Below are 23,506 nucleotides of genomic sequence, written 5' to 3' on the forward strand. Positions count from 1 at the left end.
CTTTGTGTTAATTCTAACTTTTTGATTTGTTGTACTTATTTGAGCTAGTTTCTTGAAATTTTATTCTCAGATTCGTAGCTAGAATAGAGTAGTCGATCTTCTGTTCCAAGTGTGGTGTGTGGATGTCTCGTGAGCCTAATCCCAAGTGGTTACTCACATTATAGACATTTTGGTTCCTAGCTAGCCCGAATGGTTGCATGACAATGCGGCCTTGGTGGCTCATGCTGGTTACCTTTGTGGTTTCAACATGGAGTTTTTTGTTGTTGTGAAACGGAACAGATTATCGAGGGGCCATAGGAAGTGAAGAGTCTAAGTTTATTGAGTCTTTATTGATTTATCTAACCTTCATTGCTTGTTGTTTGTTATATGGCGGTTTACTTGATGCTTGTTGGGGTAGTCGGGTTGGGAAAATAGAATGCATGCTAGGAAAGGATACCCAGCTCACTGAGTAATACTAAATTACTCATGATAATATTTGTTTTGCAGGAAGTCTAGGTTGAGTCTAGAGATCGGAGCAAACGCTAGGGTGCCAAATAGGAAGTTTTATTCGTTTTAGTACAACTATATTTTTCCTAATATGTATTCTTTGGAAAGGATCTGACTAAGTATTGCTTTGGTAACTTATTTGATTGTAATAATTTATTATAAGTAACGTAAATGATTTTTGATAAACATGAACAAGAGAATTTGATACTTGGCCTCGTCTGGGCTAACACAACACACCATACCGCGAGGGTTGCAAAGCCTAAGCAGTCTCGGTCGAGGGTGGAATTTTGTTGAAGGAGGACCAGATGGGAAGCAGCAGCTTCTATCCCTTGATTGGACCACCTTGGTGTAGTTCCCATCGTAGCGTCCCGTGGCTATCTGTTGGCTTGTCCGGTCATAGGACAGTTTGGGGGCGTTACGACAGTGGTATCAGAGAGGGTTTAATACAAGCGGACACTTGGGGTTTTCAACAATTTTTATAGAGTAAATGTGTCGCAAGAACACTAGTAGAATTCCAGTTGTTTGCTTGTTTAGTTTTAAGTTAAAACCTTAGAATTAACTAGCAACTTGCCTATTTTTCTATTTTGGTTCAGATGTCTTCAGGTCATTTTTTCTATTTTTCTATCGGGTTGCAGGGATAGTTCAGGAGGAGGGTGCTCGAGACATGGAGAACCAGATCATCATAATGGTTTTGTTTCAATTGAGTCCGAGAGTATTAGCACATCTGTTGAAGCATATCAGACGCTAATGTTCAAAGTTTCTGAAAGGGCTAATATCAGTACTTCTATTGAAACCAATCCATTAGAATGCTTAGAAAGGTCGGAGGAGACAGAAATAAATCAAGACGGTCAGTCATTTGCGAGACAATCTGTATCTAAGTCATGGTGGAGGAAGAAGGCAGAATACTAACTGTCTGAGTCTGAGAATATGGAGAGGAAAACACCCGTACCGCTGACAGATTGCAGCACCTATTGTTGGAGTTAGTAGAAGAGCAGTCCGATGGTACCAGTGCCGAGAATTACATGGAAGAAAATCCAGAAACTATTCATAGAATTCTCAACATCTTATTGGAGTTAGACTCATCAACTAAAGCTCACAACGATGAAGTCAAACCAGAGATTGAAAATGATGGAAACTCAAGTGGAGGCAACTCAAGCGATGGCGACTCCAAGTCATATGAATCTTTGATGCTGGAGCAAGAATATTTGGAGGTGATTAAAGTTTTATTTGGTAATGAGGATGATATACCGACTTTGATAGTCGAAGTGAGAAGAAATCAGAACATGGTGCCACAAGACGCAGTACCTGAAGCTGGAGCAAGTACGGAGCCGATGGTGAACACTAGTCTGACAACAAGTCCAGTTGGAGAAGTACTAGAAAAGATGGTGGTACCATTACTAGGTATTAATCAAGAGGGAGAGCTACCAAGACAAAAAGACGAGATTCGATGACGTTGGAGGCTGAATTAGGTAACGAAGAGTTACTTAGCTGCTTGAGAGCGATGGAAGAAGTTTCAAGAGACCCAATGATGGAGTTAATTGATAAGATGGTCGTGAAGAAAAAGCTGAAGAGAGAACTAATGCAATTCGAAGAAGGAGAAGGAAGTGACAAGCGCCAAAAAAGGTACAGTGATGGAAAGCAGCCAGTACTGCACTTGGAAATGCCGCCGCCAAGAGGCAGACTGCGAACTCGTGCCACTGCCAGGAAGTCTATGACGAACCCAACTCGCGTTTTTGTGAGAAATACGATATTGTGCGTAGCGTGTGGATCGAAGGAACACCAAACTGAAGAATGTTGGAAGGCAAACAAGTATGTTCTGATAGTTCTAGAGCGTGTAGTCTGTTCAATTTGTGGATTATCTAGACATTTCACTCATAGTTGTCCAGAGCAAGTCACACGAGCTGAAAGAACGACGCTGGATGAAGCTGGAACTTCAATGTCTACTGCCCCAACTTTTATCTTGCCTCCCGCTGAACCGCAACCTGATGAGCCACCTAGGATGAGTGTGTGCACTTGTGATGAGTGTAGGAGTCTCCAAAACCAATAAAATCGTTATAGCTAAGGGTGTATTTCTTTTTGGGCTAAATGTAAGGGTCAAATAGGTATTCTTTTTGGTGTAAGACTTAACCACTAGAACTTGTAAAAAAGAAAGGTGTATTTTGGTCTGTGTCTCGGCGACTAGGAGTTGTAAAAATCTGGTTAAGTAGGATCCGAACCTTCTAAGAATAGATGAATGGCTAGGTAGAAGAAGAACCCTTACATTTTTGGTGTAAAATATTTTTAAGATTTAAGGAAAAATATGCTAATTTCTAGCCGCGTGTTTTATTTATAGTTTTGTTTACTAATTTTTTGAGTGTTTATGTGTTGCATTTGGCTTGCCATGATTGCTTGAATTGCATTGCATGTTGCTTATAGGTTGTATAGTTAATTTTAGGATTAAGTTGCATTTGGACTTGCATGATTGATTGAGGATTCACTTAAGCGCCACAAACCACAAATTGCAATCAGACCAGTCAAAGGAAGCTCAAGGAAAAATCGATCAAAAATGCCAACAAAACAGTTGAAGAGAGATGAGAAATAAATTGAATAAGGAGTGTGATAAAATAAGTCAAAGCAAATGTGAGAGAGTCGATCAAAGGGGGGAAAACAAAACAGTTGAAAGAGAGCACAACGAAAATCAATCAATAATGGCGCAACAAATAAAATGGAAAATAGACCAAGTAAAGGAAAATAGGGTGCAAGAAAATAATTATTGGCGAAGGAGATAAAGCAAATTTTATGCAAAGTGACAGAAACCGGTGAGGTTCCATCGAACCAACTCTAAGTGAGTAAATGAAGAATTCAGACCGAGTATGGAAAACACTAAAGAAACTCAAAAATAAATGAATGTAACGAAGATGAAGAAGTTGTTGATGAAGAAATCAAGTATACATGATGAGGTATGAAGATAAAAAAAAATTTATTCGGGGACATGGAGGCTACTAGATGAAGACGAAAACGAATGAAGACATGAAAGCAAAACGAAGCTAGAGGAGTTAAATGAATATGGAGGTATGAAACCAAGAGATTCAGAGAACGAAAGATCACATGATGAACAGATAAAAAAGGAGTACAAGATAACCAAGTTACGCAATGAAATTTACGAGACCAGAGCGAGTCGAAGGATGAAGAGGAGCAATACAAGAGGTATAAGGGAGAAGTCAAGTTGTGGTACAACAAGGAAGGAGCCTTAGTAACCAAAGAAACTAAAGATGTAGACAACAAAGAAAAGCTGGAGGGCCATGTTCTTTTAACTGTCGCGCGGTTCATATTGGCGACTGATTTTTTTTTTTGATATGTCAATTTTGTAATTATGAGTATTTTAAAGGGTATAACTCTAAATCTAACAAACTCCTAAGAAAGATTTCTAACATTACGGTGAAGATGAAGATACAGTTTTACATATCTGACAATGAAGATTTGATTTTTCAAATCTAGCGACTGTCGCTGCTTCTAAAATAAAACTTGAGTTGATAATTTGATAATTGAAGTTGCAGCAACAGAAAATTAAGAGTGATGAAGAAGAGATGGAGGAAAGTAAAGACAATTTTTAGTTGCCGGCAGCTGTCGCTGCGACTCTCTCCCAAAGAGGGCCGGGATGAAGAAGCTTTCTAAATGGCGCCAGCCGACAGCGTGAGGGGAACAATTAAATGATGGAATAGACGACGAAACAAGGAAATTGGCGAAGACTCAAGTAATGGTGCAAGGGATAGCGTAGTGGGTGACATGACAAGAAAACTAGAAAAAACTCAAGTAAGGGAGAAGAAGTTCAAACTTCAAAGAGCATTACAGCAGTGATATTCAAGGGATTTTCTCAGATAGAAAGTCTTAAAAACTACAAAGAAGATGAATGATCGAGCCAAAAGTAAAATAAGACGAAGGACCAACGAATATTATTGAATAGTCAACATGCCAATGATAATGGTAGCAAAAGGCTAACGATGGTGCCAAGAGATCGGCATAAGGACTATCGAGTTACCAAAAGTCCATCGATCGCATCAACAACAATACATACCAGAAACAATTAGAACAACATATCTGACGATGGCGATATACGAATGGGAATTTTAATGTCGTTAGTCGAAGAATATCGAAGAGTTTTAATGTCCTTGGTCGAAGAATATCGAAGAGTTTTGTAATGTCCATGGTCAAGGAACGTGTGCTAAAACATGAAAAGAGAACGAGTAAGAAGGGTAGAAGCCACATTAGCGCCAAAGGATTAAAGAACAATCGAGATTCAGTGTCATGATCGAAGAACGGCGTCACATACAAAACGATGGTTAAAAAAGGGACGCAAAATAACATAAACGCGAAGAAGAATAGAAGGTTCTTTGCCTAGTTTGCAAAAAGCCACTTGGCTTAGAAATTGAAAAGAAAAACATGCAAAAATGAAAACGGAAGACACTTGGTCTCAGTCTTGCCATTTGTTGCAAGATATGCCATTTGTACGCCCAGAAGAAATTCACGCGCCATATACAGAGCTGCATTTTGCGCCAGCGCCGCGTGTCAACGCATGCACAACACTTGTACTAAAAAGGGAGAATGTATCAAAACACCTATAAATACAACCCTTAGGCTTCATTTGTGAGTTTTTTGCCCAAAGAAACACAATTAAAACCTCTTTAAAGACTTGATCGCTTAAGAAGAACAAGACGAACGTCTGTTGGCGCTGAAGATCGAGAATTGGCACAGAAGTTCGAGAAGAGAATTGTCGTCTGATCCGCTAGTGAAAAAGATTCCGAACGGTCAATCAATCTGCTGTCTGGAATCATCTGTGAGTTGTGGTAGATTGTGTGGGATGTTGTAGGAGTTCTAGGGCTTTTGCAAACATCCATTGCTTGTTGCATCTAGTTAGTTGCATGCTAGATTCACCTGATCTAAATGATTTGCATGTTAAAATTTGGTAGGAATTCATGTTGGATTCTTGTTTAATTACATAGAATTAACACTAGAATCACAAACATGCTTAAAAATTGAAGGGATAGATATCCTTAGTTTACTTGATGAATTTTGTTAGCAAAATTTTTTTGCTTAAAATCGGAATGGCTTGCATGCATGATCGAAAAATGATAGAAAATTATTCTAAGTTTACTTGATCGTCATAGTTTACTTGATGGATTAATTTGCAATAATTTTGCATAAAAATGAACTTGCATGCATATAGAACAATCTAAGTTGCTTGAATTTATTTCTCGTTGCTTGTTGATTGTTTGCTTAAATTTTTTTTTTGATTTTCCTTGCATGGTATTGCTTGATTTTTTTGCTTGAAATTGCTTGCGTGGTCGAAGTACTTGATTCTTTGCGTTAATTCTAACTCTTTGAATTCTTCTATTTATTTTAGCTAGTTTCTTGAAATTTTATTCTCAGATTCGTAGCTAGAATAGAGTGCCGATCCTCTGTTCCAAGTGTGGTGTGTGGATGTCTCGTGAGCCTCATCCCAAGTGGTTACTCATATTATAGACATTTCAGTGTCTAGCTAGCCCGAACTATTGAATGACGATGCGTCCTTGGTGGCTCATGTTGGTTACCTTTGTGGTTTCAACATGGGATTTTATTTTTTTGTTGTGGAATGGAATAGATTATCGAGGGCCCATAGGAAGTGTAGAGTCTAGGTTTATCGAGTCTTTATTGATTTATCTAGCCTTCATTGCTTGTTCCTTATTAAATTGCTTCCGCCATATTTCTGCTCACGGAACTTTGTTTACGTGATGTTTTTTGGGGTAGTGATGTGATCATGGATGGAGCTAATGAGGATGAGCTTGTAGCTGAGCTCGAACCTGAGGAATATGTAGCTGAGCTTGAACCTGAGGAGCTTGTAGCTGAGGAACCATTGCTTGTACCTGAAGGACCAATGACTAGAGCAAAAGCTAAGAAGCTAAGGGATGCACTTAATGGGCTTATTCAAGAGCTTATGACCAAAGAGAGCATGAGAAAGTCTATTGGGGATGATGTCTATCAAGTCCAGCCTACTTTGAGCCTAATTCAAGTCCAAGAAAGCCCAAAATAATCTCTTTATTTTGTGGTCAGAGAGGAGTGACGAAAATTAGAGATACATGCATCTAGAGTCACCTTGGGAAGAGAAACACCAAGAGTTGAATCTTCATTTAACTATCTATCTTTATTGTCTTCTAGTTTCAAGAATAATTAGTACTTGGCTTTGTTACCAAGTTTTCTTATCCTATATAAACTCATGTAAGATCATTGAAATAATATATCCAACTTTTTATCAAAACCTTTTCTTTTTGAGAGTGATTCTCTTCTGTTCTTTGTGAACAAAACTGATTTCTTGGTGTGATTCCAACAATCAAAACTGACTACTTGGTGTGATTCCAATAGTCAAAAACCTGATCTCCTTGGTGCGAGGCTGAGAGATCCGATCCTTTTGGTGTGAGGCTGAAAGATCAAACCGGTATATCAAGAGTCTTTCCGCAACTCTTGTGCAACCATTCGTTCCACCATCCTTATTCTTGAGGCTTCCTTGTCTTTAGAATCAAGGTGTATCTATCTACCAACTCGAAGGTGCCGATTCTTTGGGAGGATCATATCACGTGGTATCAGAGCACACCTTTAAGTTTGGTAATCTATTATTCTATCATCTTCTAATCTTTTCATCTTCTTTCTTTTCATCTTCTTTTTTTTTTTTTGTATGAATGTTAAAATATATTCACCAAAAAAACCGTTATACAGAGTTCTTCAGAGTGGTTGTTGTTGGACTTAAACAAAATACATTAACAGAGATTGAAAAAGATTTAATTGAGCAGATCAGGTGGGACGGGTGTGAAACCAAAGCTGCAAACCACTCTCGTATCCGGTAGAAGCCGTCAACGTGAGTAGCCGATTGCGGACCGTTCTGTCAATGAAACGATATAAGTTGGAAGTGGAAGTGGGGACTTCACCATGGCGACGGGCATTATGTTCCCGCCATATACTATGTAGCGCAGCTTGAAACACGTACCGCAGGACGAACATGTGGAGTCGAGGGGTGGTCGAGTCAAGAAGCAGAGCGGTCAGAGCATCCCAGTTTGTGGTAAACCTGGTACCAAGCAAACCACAGGCTAAGGACGACCATACAGCAGAGGAGTAGGAACATGAGAAAAATAGATGGGTTCTAGATTCCGCATGACCTTGGCAAAGAACACAAGCACCGTTTGCTCCAACATTCCATTGAACTAGTTTATCCCCTGTTGAGAGCCTGTTATGAAAAGCAAGCCAGGTGACAAATGAGTATTTAGGTGTCGAGTGGGTGAACCAAACACCCGGAGACCAATCACAAGGAGGGTGATGCTGCCTAATCAGATGCCAGGTGTCAAGAGACAATAACTTGCTTTTGTAAGAGCCATTGTGTTGTTTCCAAAGAGAGCGATCACCCCCCTGTTGTGGGAGAGAAAGACTGAGTGATTGAAGTTCTGCTTCAATCGCGGTCAGTAACTCTGTTCGATGTCTACGTCTGTGAGTTTGAGTCATTGCATCGGCTACGGTAGCCATTCGAGATATCCCCATGTCAATGCTTCCCCGAGCCCCAAAAAGGGCAAACAGTTGTCCCATTGAGCTCCAAGTATCAAACCAAAAAGAAGTACCATGACCATTCCTCACCTCTTTTTGTATAAAGGAAGTGCTAGAGACCGATATTTCAAAACTTTCCTCCACATCCAAGATCCCCCGGCTCCCAAAGCACTAACAGACCATAAACAGCCTGTTGGAATAAGATTCTTGTGTACCCAATTGACCCATAAGGAGTTACCAGCTGACACAAGACGCCATATAAGCTTAAGAATGCAGACTGTATTCATTTCTTGTAACCGACGGATCCCCAAACCTCCTTCCCTCTTCGGCCTACAAACATTTAACCATGAGAGCTTTGCCTTTTTCGTGTTAAGAGCCGGACCAGACCATAGAAAAGCCGAAAGTAAACTATCAATCTCCTGCAGACATTTCTTTGGCAAGCGAAAAGCAGAGAGCCAGAAATTGGTAAGACTGGAGAGAACCGCTTTTATCAGTTGGAGACGCCCCGCAAAGGACAAAACCGACCAGTCCAAGAGGATATACGGAGGCGAATACGTTCTATCAGAGGGAAATAATCTGCACTTGTCATTGTCCGAGTAAGAAGAGGTAAGCCTAAATATCGAACAGGTAGAGTACCGACTGCAAAGGGAAAATGCTCAAGGATATCACGTTTCTGCTGAGTGGATACACCAGCCATGAAAAGTGTGGACTTTTCAAGACTAATTTTAAGACCAGAAGCGGCTGCAAACTGATCAAACACGGCTAGAGTTTCTTCAACAGAGTGAGAACTACCATCAGTGAAAATTAAGATGTCATCCGCAAAGCAGAGGTGAGCTATATGCAGGGACTTACAACGGGGATGGTAGCCAATACGACGGTCAGCCGCAGCTTTATCAATCATAAGGGACATGATATTCATACAGATGACAAAAAGATAAGGAGACAGAGAGCAACCTTGTCTCAACCCTCTTGTGCTTTGGAAATAGCCAGCTAACTCACCATTAACCTGAACAGAGAAAGAAGCCGACCCAATGCACAGCTAAATCCAATGAATGAAGACATCTGGAAGATGGATAGCCTTGAGGACATTTAGAAGGAACGACCATTGGACTGAGTCAAAGGCTTTGGAGATATCAATCTTCATCATACAGCGGCCAGAGATAGACTCCTTATGATAATCCTTTACCAACTCCGAGGCTAACAATAGATTCTCCATCATAAGTTTGTCTTTAATGAAAGCAGACTGATTTGGAGCGATGAACGATGGTAGAATAACCTTTAAACGATTTGCAAGGATCTTAGAAACAACCTTATACAGCACATTACAACATGAGATTGGTCGATAATCCCTCATCTCCTTCGAGTCTGATTTCTTGGGAATGAGAGCTAAAATCGTTGAGTTGACACCTTTAGGGAGGAATTCCTTAAGGAAAAATGATTAAACTGCTACCACAAAATCATTCCCTAAAATTTGCCAGGCACTCTTGAAAAATTCAGCAGTGTAACCATCAGGGCCTGGAGCTTTACTCCCTGCCATTTTAAAAAGTGTTGTCCGGATTTCCTTTGCAGAAACATGCTTCAACAACCCCTCCTGTTCCGCAGCCGAGCAACAAAAAGGAACCAACCTCTGAAGCTGGTCCACAGTTAGCCCTTCATAATCAGGTGGTGAATGTGTGAGAAACTCCTCAAAAAACCTTACCGCCTCTGTTTTGATTTCAGCCTGAGTTTTAACTATTGAACCATCGGAACATGTGATTTCCCGAATAGCATTAAGAGCTTGCCGAGAAGAGACTGCTTTATGGAAGAATTTATTGTTCTTATCTCCAACTAACATCCAGTGCAGCTTTGATCTCTGGTGTAGAAAATTCTCCTCCAGATCAGACACATGATCCCAATGCCTAAACGCCTCCTTCTCAGCCTCCATGGAAGCTGCGGTAGGGTTAGTGAGGTTGATGGTTTGCTTATCACAAAGAATAGTGTGAGCAGTCGTCACCTGCTCTAAAATTTGACTAAGATTCTGACGGCTCAAAGAACGCAAGAGAGGCTTGAGAGCCTTAAGCTTCTTGGCAAAAAGGAACATAGGAGAGGTGGAATGGTAGAGACTCGCAGTACTGTCCCAAAAATCCTGTACCGTGGGTAAGAAGTCTGGGAAAGACAGAATAGCATTTGAAAACTTAAACGGTCCTCGTGGTCTGCAAACTTGATGCCCCACAGTAAACCTACACCGAAGGTGATCTGAGCACCCACCCGCTTCAAAAACACCATATGCATCAGCAAAGCTTCGACTCCATGCCTCACTAACCAAAACACAATCCAACTTCTTGTGAACTGGCCCTTCATCCCTCTTATTACCCCAAGTAAACAGAGGACCATGATAAGCCATATCCTCGAGGGCACAATAACGAACCACATCTTGAAAATCCCGCATTCCACCAGTTACAGTGGGAGAGTTTTCGTAGTTAGAATGTTCCTCGCCATCAAGAATCTCATTGAAGTCCCCAATAAGTAGCCAAGGTTTATTCGCAAATAAAGGTGAATCGTAATGGTATTTAACATCACCCCATAACTCCTTACGTTCATCAGCGAAATTTGATGCATATACAAAAGATACAAAAAACTCCTGGGAATCGCCAGGCATGAGAATGGAACATGTAACGATCTGTCCACTCTTGAAAACAGGGGTAACTCGGACGTCCTCCCGCCAAACTACCCAAATCCTACCAAGACTGTTAAATTCATAATTTGTTATTGATGACCAACCCCGGAAAACTGAGGAGAGAATCCGAGGAGCATTGTTTTCCTGGACACGCGTTTCAAGTAAGTATCCAAACTGTAATGATTCAGCTTGCACCCAATCACGAACAATAGAATGTTTTTTAGATTTTTTGAAACCTCGCATGTTCCAGAAAAAAACCGACATTAATGATGCTTCCTGGAGTTCTTCTTGGTCGAGATGCCAAGGGTAGATCCCTTAGTCTGCTGAGAAGAAGACTCCGTGGAGGACTTATTTGAACTCTTTCTTTGACGAGGTAAAGAAATGCGAGTGGTGGTATCAACACTAGTAACCAGCTTTGTACCATCCCCTCGACTATCCGCAGCATTGCCTGAGGAAACCAACTCTTTAGAGACAGTCTGCCCTGGATCTGATTCTGCTACACCCTCCGAGGATTCACCCACATCCCCAAGAACAGAGTACCGAGAAGACACTCGAGTCGTACCAGGTCCTAAATCAGGCTGACTAATGACTTTCTCCGAACTCTTAGACCCTTTACCTGGAGAAACTACTGACCAACCGGATTTCTCCTCATCTGTCTGTTTAGTGGGAGAACCAACGACTGCAGGTTTTTGAATCAAAACATCACATGTGGAAGCCTGTGGTGGTGGAACCTGTTGAACTGGAGGAGGAGGTAGCTGAGATGCACCGGTTTGCACCGGCGGAACCACAATCTCCCCCTCCTCAATTTCAGCCGCTGAAACTTTCTTAGGTGACACTGGAACAGGCACACAACCCTCATCCGAATGTCCCCATTTTTCACAGCGAGAACATCGAGGCGGGAGCCACTGATAAGAAAACTCCACTATCGTATCCTCCTCTTTTGATAACTTGAACCGAAAAGAACTAGGCAGAGCACTCGTTAGGTTTACATCCACAAAAACCTTGGCGTCATCAAACTTACTACAAAGCTCAGTTTCAGGGTGAAGTCGGATAGGATTACCTATCGGGCTTGTTAAGAAACGAAGTCCCTCCCATGAAAACATAGAGTGAGGGACATTCCTCAAAGTTACCCACAAAGGCATTGATGTTATCACCGGCTGAGCATCTTCAGGGAGAGGAGACCACTTAGTCAGCATCATAGGCACACCCGCAATGTTCCACATACCTCTACGTAGAACCCTCGATCGTGTAGACTCATCACGTATCCGAAACCGAACCGAAGTTTCAGAGTTCTCATATACATCAATACGAATGGACTTATCACCCAACGGCCAGATCTTGTTGACTATAACATGGATCTAAGCGACATGGGGAGCTGCTGAAGGGAATCTTCCCACCAAAAAATCATCCCACAGAGGAACTGAATCCTTTAGAACCACCTCAGGAACCGTTATTGTTCGTACACCATCAATCAAACTAATATCAAAATCATGTTTCTTCAACAGAGGACGCTTAGAGACTACAATGGCATAGGACTTTTGCTTTGTTGGAGTAGAGGAGTCATCTCCCGGAGGAGAGACCGATGAGGCTGGCTCCGACATGAAGGCACACCGGCGGCGGCCGTCACTCGAAACCTAACGTGGAAGAGACGCGAGAAAACCCTAGAATCACCCTTGCGATCGCCCTTTCCTTAATTACCTTTCTGTTTTTCATCTTCTCTCTTTTCTATATTTTCATCTTCTTTCTATCTTTTCATCTTCTTTCTTTTCATCCTCTATCTTTTCATATTCTATCTTTTTTCATCTTTATTTATCTAATTTCGTATTCAGTTTTTTTTTTAAAAAAGAAGAAGAAGAGAAAACAAAAAAAAAAAAAAAAGAAGAAGAAGAGAAAAAAAAAAAAAAAAGAATCCATTCTATTTTATTCTATTTCGTTCTAACTTTTCAAATTATTTGTTTCCAATTCTTTTCTTGTCCATTTTGGGATCTCATTGTGTTGAATTTGTTTTGGGTGCTTTGGAAAACACATTGGGTTTGATTGGTTTATGTTCTATTAGAACCTTGAACACACTTTGAGAGTTGAGAGTAAACACTTGTGAGCAAAACACTTGAGAGTAAACACTTGTGAGGAACTTTTACTTTTAACGAGTTTGTTCATTTTGCAGGTTCTTTTAATATGGCTGACGGAGAAAGTAGCAACCATGAGGAGGATGAACCCGGGAGACTTTGAAATGTCCAGATGGAAGCTTTGTTGGGAGAGATGTGAAAAATGATGAGGGTTGAGATGAATGCAGTCTATGAGAGGTTGGACGAAGTTCAAGCAGAAGCACAACAAAGGCAACCACAAAACTTGCCTAATCAACAGAGGAGAGTAGGAGATGAGTTAAGAGGTGTAGCAGCTGAAGATTACTACAGTCGTAGTGGAAATTCATCTCAAGGAAGCCGAAGGAGACCTAGACGTGTGAGAGAAGGTAGAGAAAGAAATGGTGATAACATTGGAGGGCTGAAGTTTAAAATTCCACCATTCATTGGGAAGAATGATCCAGATGTCTACTTGGAGTGGGAGAAGAAGGTTGAGCAAGTTTTCAATTACCAACACTATTCTGAGATTAATAAGGTGCGAGTGGCGGCTGTTGAGTTTAGTGAGTATGCGCTTAGCTGGTGGGATCAGTTGGTGACTTCACGAAGACATAATGGCGAATTTCCGATTGAGACTTGGGCTGAGATGAAGGCTATCATGAGGAGAAGATTTGTTCCTGGTCATTACCATCGTGATCTGCATCAAAAGCTAAGGAGACTGACTCAGGGAAGTCGAAGTGTGGAGGATTACTATCAGGAGATGGAGATTCTTTTGATAAGAGCTGATGTGGTTGAGGACAGAGAAGCTACTATGGCTAGATTCATGAGTGGGTTGAACCGAGATGTCCAAGATAGGCTGAGATGGAGCATTATGTGGAGATTGAGGAGATGTTACACAAAGTAATTTTGGTGGAAAAGCAACTTAAGAGAAGAAGTTCTACGCGGATAACTAATGGTGCTAGTTCATCTAACCCAAAACCAAGTTACCAGAAGGGAGAAAAGTCAGTTGCTCTACCAAAGGATGAAGCAAAGCTATTTGTTGCCAATCAAGTTGCCAAGGAAAAAGCTGAGGCTACCAGAACCCGAGCTCGAGATGTGACGTGTTATAAGTGTCATGGGAGAGGACACTATGCGCATGAATGTTCCAATAGAAGAGCCATGATTCTCTTGGAGAATGGAGAGATGGAATCAGAAAATGAAGAGGTGGTTTCTGATTCACTAGAAGAACTTGAAGAAATTCCAGCAAAAGGCGAGATATTGGTGGCAAGGAGATCACTTAGTGTTCAAACTGCGATTGTGGAACATGAGCAAAGGGCGAATCTATTTCATACAAGATGCCATGTCCGAGATAAGGTGTGTTGTCTCATAATTGATGGAGGGAGTTGTACTAATGTGGCGAGTGAAACAATGGTTAAAAAGCTTGGGCTAACTACGGAGAAACATCCTAGACCATATAAGCTGCAATGCCTTAATGATGATGGTGAGATGGAGGTTAGTATCCAGGTAAAGGTTCCTATTGTCATTGGGAAGTATGAGGATGAGGTTTTGTGTGATGTTCTACCTATGGAGGCAAGTCATATTCTTTTGGGAAGACCATAGCAATCTGACCGGAGAACAAGCCATGATGGTTTCACCAACCGTTATTCTTTTGAGTTCAAAGGCAAGAAGATCATCTTGGTCCCGTTGACACCTCATGAAGTCTATCAAGATCAGTTGATTCTCAAGCAAAGGAGAAAAATAAACACCATGAGCGACCCCACAAACACAATTCACCAAAAAGAGAGCGAGAGTTTGAGAAAAACCAAGTCAAAGGCCTGTGAGAGTAGTAAACCCGTGAGGCATTCAAATTTCTTTGTGAGAAACGGAGAGGTTAAGAGAGCTTTATTTTCAAAACAACCTTTGATTATGTTTGTTTACAAAGAGACTCTCATGAGTTTTTCTGACCTTGCACCGGAGTTACCGAGTGAGATAACCTTTCTTTTGCAGGATTTTAAGGATGTATTCCCGGAGGACAATCCGAAAGGATTACCACCTATCTGTGGTATTGAACACCAAATAGACTTTGTTCCTGGTGCATCACTTCCAAACCGACCAGCTTATAGGACTAATCCTGTGGAGACATTGGAGTTGCAAAGACAAGTTAATGAGCTCATGGAGAAGGGACATATTAGAGAGAGCATGAGCCCATGTGCGGTTCCAGTCCTACTTGTGCCCAAAAAGGATGGAAGTTGGCGCATGTGTGTTGATTGTAGAGCCATCAACAACATCACGGTAAAGTATCGTCATCCTATTCCTAGGCTTGATGATATGCTTGACGAACTGCATGGTTCTTGTGTCTTTTCTAAGATAGATCTCAAAAGTGGATAACACCAAATACGCATGAAAGAGGGTGATGAATGGAAAACTGCTTTCAAAACTAAGCATGGGTTGTATGAATGGTTGGTTATGCCTTTTGGGCTAACAAATGCACCCAGCACTTTTATGAGGTTAATGAACCATGTTTTGAGAAAATTCATTGGAATCTTTGTTGTTGTTTACTTTGATGATATCTTAGTCTATAGTGATGTTCATATATTTTACCTTGTTTTCCTTTAGTTTATTCACATCTTTTGCATCTTTTGCTATCCATTTAGGCCATTATTGTGTAGCTTTAGCACTAATCATGCATTAGAGTTTAGTTGCATTGCATTTGCATCTTTTCATGCATAAACAGGTGATTTTGGAGCTTAAGGAGCATGGAAGCAATGGAGAAGAGATGAGAAGCAATCATGAAAAGGAAACAAGGGAGTTAAGGCTGAAACAACAAGGTCCAGAGCCCAACTCGACCGCACACTCGACCAGACACTCGACCGTGTGCTGAGGAGGACTCGACCGAGTGGAGATTGCACGAGAGAAGCCAGCTCGACCAGCCACTCGACCGAGCCGTTGACTACTTTGACTTTTTCTATTTTTAGGGCTTCCACCTTCCCACCTATATAAGGCCTTATACCTGCAGCCACCAAAAGAGTCCAGCTTTTAGATATTCTGAAAACCTAGTTTTTACCTTTTTTAGCTTTATTCCTTTTGCATTTTCATTTTTAGATCTTGTACTTTCTTAAGAAAGAAGACTAGATTCTTATATTTTGTTGGTTCTATAACTTTCAAGATATTGAGAATTTGAGTTTGATCCTTTGATTAATATTGAAGATCTTTGTTTCATCTTTCTAATAATGCAAGTTTCAATATTTTCTGGGTTTTTGATTTGTTTCATCATGTCTTGTTGTGAGTAGTTTGCTTAGGATCTTGAGGATGGGTTAGGAAGGATTGATCTTGTGGTTTATGTGATTTGGTCAAGCTTGATTGTTGTAGATCTCTTCTAGGCTAGATGTTCTTAATGCTGATCCTGAACTGAGAGGTTAGGATCTGATTTCAAGCTCCTTAGCATCACACTAATGTTTAAGAAGCATAGATAAGGCTAGATCTAGACCTTACCATTAGGCTTGCTAAGAGATTAGAGGTCTTGTTTGGTTTGAGATGTATTGCTTAATGCCTGCTTGTGTAGATTCTTTACTGTGTGAGAACAAGTCTAGAATTGCATAGGTTTGATTGTTTCTTGACCATGAGAGTGGGAGAAACTTGTCTTAGATTCATATGTCTAGAGGTTAGCTCAAAGTTTGCTTGAGATTTGTTGACCAAGTTAGATAACCACAATGATTAGTTCATCCCATGAATCCATCCTCAAGAACCTTCCTTGTTTATTGAAATCTTAGTCTTAATCCTGTTGCTTGCTTGTTGTTTGATTGGTTTTAGCATTGCTCTGTTTTTATTGTGTTGCTCTGTTTTCCGGATTTAGCCAACTCGACCTCCCACTCGACCTACACTCGGTCGAGTGCTTGCTCGAGCTCATCCCTAGAACTTGTGTTTATGATTTGTGATTGTCTTGTTTCATTCCTGTTTCATTCCAGTTGCATACATTTGGCTTTTAGTTCACTGATTGTCTTGCATTAGTTCATTAGTAGTAGTTTCTATTTCTGTTCTTGCTTCATTACTGTTTCAATCATTCAGTTTTATTTGCATTTAGTTCTTGGTTCTTGTAGTTTATTTTCTGCATTTTGCATTTTCCATCTTAGGATTGTTAGTGACAAGCAATCTTTACATTTGTCTTAACTTAGATTCATATGCACATCTTAGCTGTTCACAAACACTCATTTAGGATTGATACCTCTTGTACTGCAGTAGCATAAGGGGAATTGAAACACCCATCCATCATTCCATTCATATCACCATTGCTTACATTCATCATCATCCACCACAACATAAACCTTGTTTCATATAGCAAGAATCTGGAAGAACATGTTCTGCATTTAGAAGAGGTTCTTACAATTCTTAGAGAGGAAAAGTTGTTTGCCAATCTTAAGAAATGCACTTTTTGTACGGATAACCTTGTCTTTCTAGGTTTTGTTGTGAGTGCAGATGGCATTAAGGTTGATGAGGAGAAAGTTAAAGCTATAAGAGAATGGCCAAGTCCAAAGACTGTTGGAGAAGTGAGGAGCTTTCATGGACTAGCTGGATTCTATAGGCGCTTTGTGAAGGACTTTAGCACTATAGCTGCACCACTTACAGAAGTCATCAAGAAGGATGTTGGATTCAAATGGGAGAAAGCACAAGAAGAAGCATTCCAGTCCTTGAAAGAGAAGCTTACAAACGCCCCACTCTTAACTTTGCCTAATTTCCTTAAAACATTTGAAATTGAGTGTGATGCTTCTGGTGTAGGTATTGGAGCTGTTCTGATGCAAGACAAGAAACCCATTTCATATTTCAGTGAGAAGCTTGGAGGAGCGACCTTGAACTATCCCACATATGACAAGGAGCTGTACGCATTGGTTCGAGCGCTACAAACATGGCAACACTACCTATGGCCCAAGGAGTTTGTGATTCACACTGATCATGAGTCCGTTAAACATTTGAAGGGTCAACAAAAGCTCAACAAACGGCATGCCAGGTGGGTGGAGTTCATTGAAACGTTTCCCTATCTCATCAAGTATAAACAAGGTAAGGAAAACGTTGTTGCTGATGCCTTGTCCCGAAGGTATGTCCTAATCTCTACTCTTGATGTTAAACTGATGGGATTCGAACAAGTTAAAGGGATGTATGAGAAGGATCCTGACTTCAAAGATGTGTACAAAGCTTGTGAAAAGTTTGCTGCAGGCAAATACTATAGGCATGAAGGGTTCTTTTTCTATGACAATCGTTTTTGTGTGCCTAATTGTTCTCTTCGAGAATTACTTGTTAGGGAAGCGCATGGAGGAGGATTGATGGGTCACTTTGGAATAGCAAAAACTCTTAAGGTGATGCAAGATCATTTTCATTGGCCAAACATGAAGAGAGACGTCGAAAGGATATGTGGAAGGTGTGTCACTTGCAAACAATCTAAGTCAAAGGTACAACCCAACGGTTTGTACACTCCCTTGCCTATTCCTACTCAGCCTTGGCATGATATTTCTATGGATTTTGTGATTGGTTTGCCTAGAACTAAGACTGGTAAAGATTCAGTTTTTGTGGTCATTGATCGATTTTCTAAAATGGCGCATTTCATACCTTGTCACAAAACTGATAATGCTTTGCATGTTGCTGAATTGTTCTTCAAAGAAATTGTTCGTTTGCATGGAGTGCCTAAGTCAATTGTTTCTTATAGGGATACAAAGTTTTTGAGTTACTTCTGGAAAACACTTTGGTCTAAACTAGGTACTAAGTTGCTATTCTCCACTACTTGTCATCCACAAACTGATGGTCAAACTGAAGTAGTTAATAGAACTTTGTCTACTCTCTTGCGAGCTTTGATCAAAAAGAACATTAAAACTTGGGAAGAGTGTTTACCACATGCTGAGTTTGCATACAATCAATCAGTTCATTCTTCAACTAAGTTTTCTCCATTCCAAATTGTTTATGGTTTTAATCCTTTATCTCCATTGGATCTAACCCCTCTACCTTTGAGTGAAAGAGCTAGCTTGGATGGGAAAAAGAAAGCTGACCTTGTCAAACAGATCCATGAGAAAGCTAGAATCAACATTGAGGAGAAGACAAAGCAGTATGCGAAACAAGCTAACAAAGGAAGGCGCAAGATGGTATTCAAACCCGGAGACCAAGTGTGGGTTCACTTGAGGAAAGAACGGTTTCCAGCTGAAAGGAAGTCAAAACTCATGCCTAGAATTGATGGACATTTTGAGATCACAAGAAAGATTAATGACAATGCTTACCAACTTGATCTTCAAGGTAAGTACAATGTGAGTTCAAGCTTCAATGTTTCTGATTTAGTTCCTTTTGTGGCAGATGATCCAGATTTGAGGTCAAATCCTTTTCAAGAGGAGGGGGATGATGTGATCATGGATGGAGCTAAGGAGGATGAGCTTCTAGCTGAGCTTGAACTTGAGGAATATGTAGCTGAGCTTGAACCTGAGGAGCTTGTAGCTGAGGAACCATTGCTTGTACCTGAAGGACCAATGACTAGAGCAAAAGCTAAGAAGCTAAGGGATGCACTTAATGGGCTTATTCAAGAGCTTATGGCCAAAGAGAGCATGGAAAAGTCTATTGGGGATGATGTCTATCAAGTCCAGCCTACTTTGAGTCTAATTCAAGTCCAAGAAAGCCCAAAATAATCTCTTTATTTTGTGGTCAGAGAGTGACGAAAATTAGAGATACATGCATCTAGAGTCACCTTGGGAAGGGAAACACCAAGAGTTGAATCTTCATTCAACTATCTATCTTTATTGTCTTCTAGTTTCAAGAATAATTAGTACTTGGATTTGTTACCAAGTTTTCTTATCCTATATAAACTCATGTAAGATCATTGAAATAATATATCCAACTTTTTATCAAAACCTTTTCTTTTTGAGAGTGATTCTCTTCTGTTCTTTGTGAACAAAACTGATTGCTTGGTGTGATTCCAACAATCAAAACTGACTACTTGGTGTGATTCCAATAGTCAAAACCCTGATCTCCTTGGTGCGAGGCTGAGATATCCAATCTTTTTGGTGTGAGGCTGAAAGATCAAACCGATATATCAAGAGTCTTTCCGCAACTCTTGTGCAACCATTCGTTCCACCATCCTTATTCTTGAGGCTTCCTTGTCTTTAGAATCAAGGTGTATCTATCTACCAACTCGAAGGTGCCGATTCTTTGGGAGGATCATATCAGGTAGTTGGGTTGGGAAAATAAATGCATGCTAGGAAAGGGTTTCCAGCTCACTGAGTAATAGTAGATTACTCATGATAATATTTGTTTTGCAGGAAGCCTAGGTTGAGTCTAGAGCTTGGAGCAAACACTAGGTTCCTGGATAGGAAGTTTTATGTGTTTTTATACAACTATATATTTCCTAATATGTATTCTTTGGAAAGGATCCGAGTAAGTATTGCTTTGGTAACTTATTTGATGGTAATAATTTACTATAAGTAATATAAATGATTTTTGGGAAACATGACAAGTGAATTTGATACTTGGCCTTGTCCGGGCTAACACAACCCACCAGAACGCGAGGGTTGTAAAGCCTAAGCAGTCTCGGTCGCGGGTGGAATTGTGTCAAAGGAAGACTGGATGGGAAGCGGCAGCTTCTATCCCTCGATTGAACCACTTCGGTGTAGTTCCCATCATAGCGTCCCATGGCTATCTGCTTCTATCTCTCGATTGGACCAAGTGCAGTTCCATTGTAGCGTCTCGTGGCTGTCCGTTGGCTTGTCTGGTCATAGGACGGTTCTGGGACGTTACAGGCGGGGAGCAAAGAATTCTTCATGCTTCCTTGTTAATAAATCCTGATTTAACTCCTTTAAGTCTTTCAAACTTAATCCTCCTTTATCATATGTTAGACGTAATTTATTCCAACTTAACCAATAAATCTTCTTTTAGTGTTCAAAAGAGTTTATCCAAAAATTAGACACGATATTTATTACTTTTGAACAAGTGGTTTTTAGCAGTTTAAATTAACCCATGGCATATAATCGAGCCATTGCTACTGCTTTAAGGAAGACATCCTTTCCACTGAAAGAAGAACTCTTTTCCACCCAAAGATAAGGTGCGATCAAAACAACCATATAACATAAACTTTTATTCTATCAAAGATATAATCTAGCAGTTTTAAAATAAATCAATCTAATCATGAATAAATGCTGACACATTTTAGAACCTTGAAGTTAAAGAGATGTGATGACAGGACTTAAAGAAGTTAAGGAATATGAATTAAAAGCGTGCGTCTGCATTTAATGCTTAAGTTTTCCGAGCTAGACAGCTCGCGAAGATTTGGAGGCAAAGTTTGGACCTGGATCCTCCGCTAGCATGCTCCGATCCTTTATCAAAGCTTTTTACCAAAAGGAGAGTAAAAAGTGTCACCTGAGGTGTCAAGAAGACAACTCGAAAAGGGGATTGTGAGAACTGAAATAAATTCTCTCCTTCCGAAGTGGTTCAAGTGTGGAGGAGCTTGACACCGTTTAAAGTTCCGAACTGAATTGAGAGTGTTTGAGTACTAGAATTTGTATTGTATTACTTCAAGAAAAAATTGTTCCATCCTTTCAAATGACTCCCCCCTTACATATTTATACAGACAAATTAATTACGCATTAATTTGGTAATTAATTTTACATGATTTATGCGTCCTAATTAATACACTTGAATGCGGGAATCTTTGACCGAGCTCGAGCTGCGAGCTAACTGATATGTCACCTCTCCGCTCTCTTCTTTTCTACGGGCCTGATGGGCCGTCCCGAGCTGCATCCTTAGCCAGTATAATGTGCCCGGCCCAGGCCTTTTGCCTGTTTATCCGAGATGGCGAATCGTGGATACAATAGTTGCCCCCAAGTCTCCCGAGCTGATCAGTTCGGGGGACTTCTGATCTCCAACCGAGCAATTTCGGGAAACTGAATATTCCCCATATCTCCACGATTTGATCGTGGTAATGATGAGATTTGCCTTCCCGAACAAGCTTTGGGGCCCACCGGGTAGCGTGTAAGCTATAAAAGAGAGGAATAGCGGTTCAAGACCTTTCGCTTCCCCAGGTAATCATTACTAGCCGGTTCCGTGTATAAAGGTAAACTCACCCGACTTCTCCCTTCTACTCTTAATTTTCAGTTTTCTTTTCGTTTTGCTCTGCGATTTCTCTCTCTTCTGTTAGTTTCTTTGCTTTCGCCGGAAAGTTCTTCATTTTTCCTCTACTTTTTACTGATATTACTCGAAAAGCATGTCTCCTCCGAAATCCTTGTCGGGTAAAACTGCGAAACCTTTGATTTCGGGCGTTTATGGTCCCCATCAGCCGTCAATTCTCTCTGCGGAGAATATAGCTGAAATTAGAGGATCCACTGGGATTCCGCCGGAGATCGACATCAAGTTCCTGGAGGCTCACAAATCCTCGGAGAACCCTCCTCCAGAGTACTGTTGTGCGTTCGAGATATTCTTCTCTGCGTGTGGTCTGTCGTTTGCCCTCCCCGAACTCATCGTAAAGATGATGTTCGAACTGGGCTTTGCTCTCCCCCAGATGTGCCCGAACTTCGTCCGAATGTTTATGTGCCTTCAAACTCTGGGAGAGGAGTTTAACTACAAACTATCCCTGGCCGACTTTCTTCAAGTGTACACGGTGAAGACAGGTCGCACCAAGGGCACGCTCTATGTAAGTCCGCTTTCCGGACTGAAGGTCTTTGATGACCTACCCGAGAAGGACGAGAAGTGGCGGAAGTCTTACTTTTTCTTCCCGGTTAACGAACTCACTTTTGGCCACCTCTCGAATTCGCACGTATCAAAGTGGACTTCGAAAATTGGTAGAATAGTGCTCTTTGTTAGGTATAACCGTAATATATATCTTTTCTTGCTTCTCACTCTTTATCATTCTCTTCTCAGATCACTTCGAGCGCGGATTGCTCTGTCCTACGTTTGCCTAGTTTTTCTCGAGGTTCGGTAGCCAGGGACAGATCGCTTGGGATTCTTTCTCCTATGAAAGGATTAGGGAGTCCTCGGTTAGGCTCAGAGGATGCTCTCTCGTCTGCTCCAACCCTATAAGCACTTTGGAGATGAACTATCGAGAAGAAAGAGCGTGCCGGGCTGCTGAGAAGGAGGCGAAGCTAAACATGGCTGCAGCCCTTGCTGAGGGCAAAGCTTGCCTTCCTACCAAGAAGTCTAGTTCGTCCGTCCCTGAGATCAACGAGACTCCCGAGTTCCTTGATGGCCCTTCCGAGCCTCTCGCAAACACCTCCGGACCTTCGACTGGTCCGACCAAATCCCCCGTGATTGTCCTAGCTGATTCTAGTGACGAGCCACGGGAGATCGCAGCTCCCCCTCAATCTACAAGGAAGTCTTCCGGAGAAGTCAGCTCTCAGCGCGCCGACTCATCTAAGAAACGGAAGGAGCTAGAGACTTCCTCGTCTTCTCGCGAGAAGAGTCGAGCTCGGACTGGTTCATCGGGGGACGACCGAAGTAGGTCCGGCTCGAAAGATGGGGGTCCCTCCTCAGAGAGGAGATCTAAGGAGGTTCCCCCTTTGAAAGAGATCGGGGGCTCCTCTGGGAGGTTGCCTTCGAAGGAATAGCGTCCTTCCTCCCGAGGTAACGATAACCCGAAGTGTTTTTTTTTTTTTTGCTTTGAAAAAATTTTAGAATGTTACCGAGTAAAATAACACTGCTTAAATATCTCAGCTCCCCCTGCCTCCCCAGCTGATCTGATGAGGAGCTACACACGACCAGGAGTCCGGATCCCGGCGTTCACCGATATGTCCGAGACTAACCGTGCGAACTT

General features: G+C 41.2%; 2 pseudogenes; one reads left to right on the forward strand and one right to left on the reverse strand.

Annotated features, from left to right (window-relative positions):
• Window positions 1-7,287: 7,287 nt before the first annotated feature.
• Window positions 7,288-11,832, reverse strand: LOC147919335 (uncharacterized; annotated as a pseudogene).
• A 1,576-nt stretch (window positions 11,833-13,408) lies between these two features.
• On the forward strand, window positions 13,409-20,036 carry LOC147919336 (uncharacterized; annotated as a pseudogene).
• The last annotated feature ends 3,470 nt before the right edge of the window (window positions 20,037-23,506 follow it).

The sequence above is a fragment of the Camelina sativa genome, chromosome 20 (genome assembly GCF_030686135.1).
Source record: "Camelina sativa cultivar CO46 ecotype springtype chromosome 20, ASM3068613v1".
NCBI lineage: Eukaryota > Viridiplantae > Streptophyta > Magnoliopsida > Brassicales > Brassicaceae > Camelina > Camelina sativa.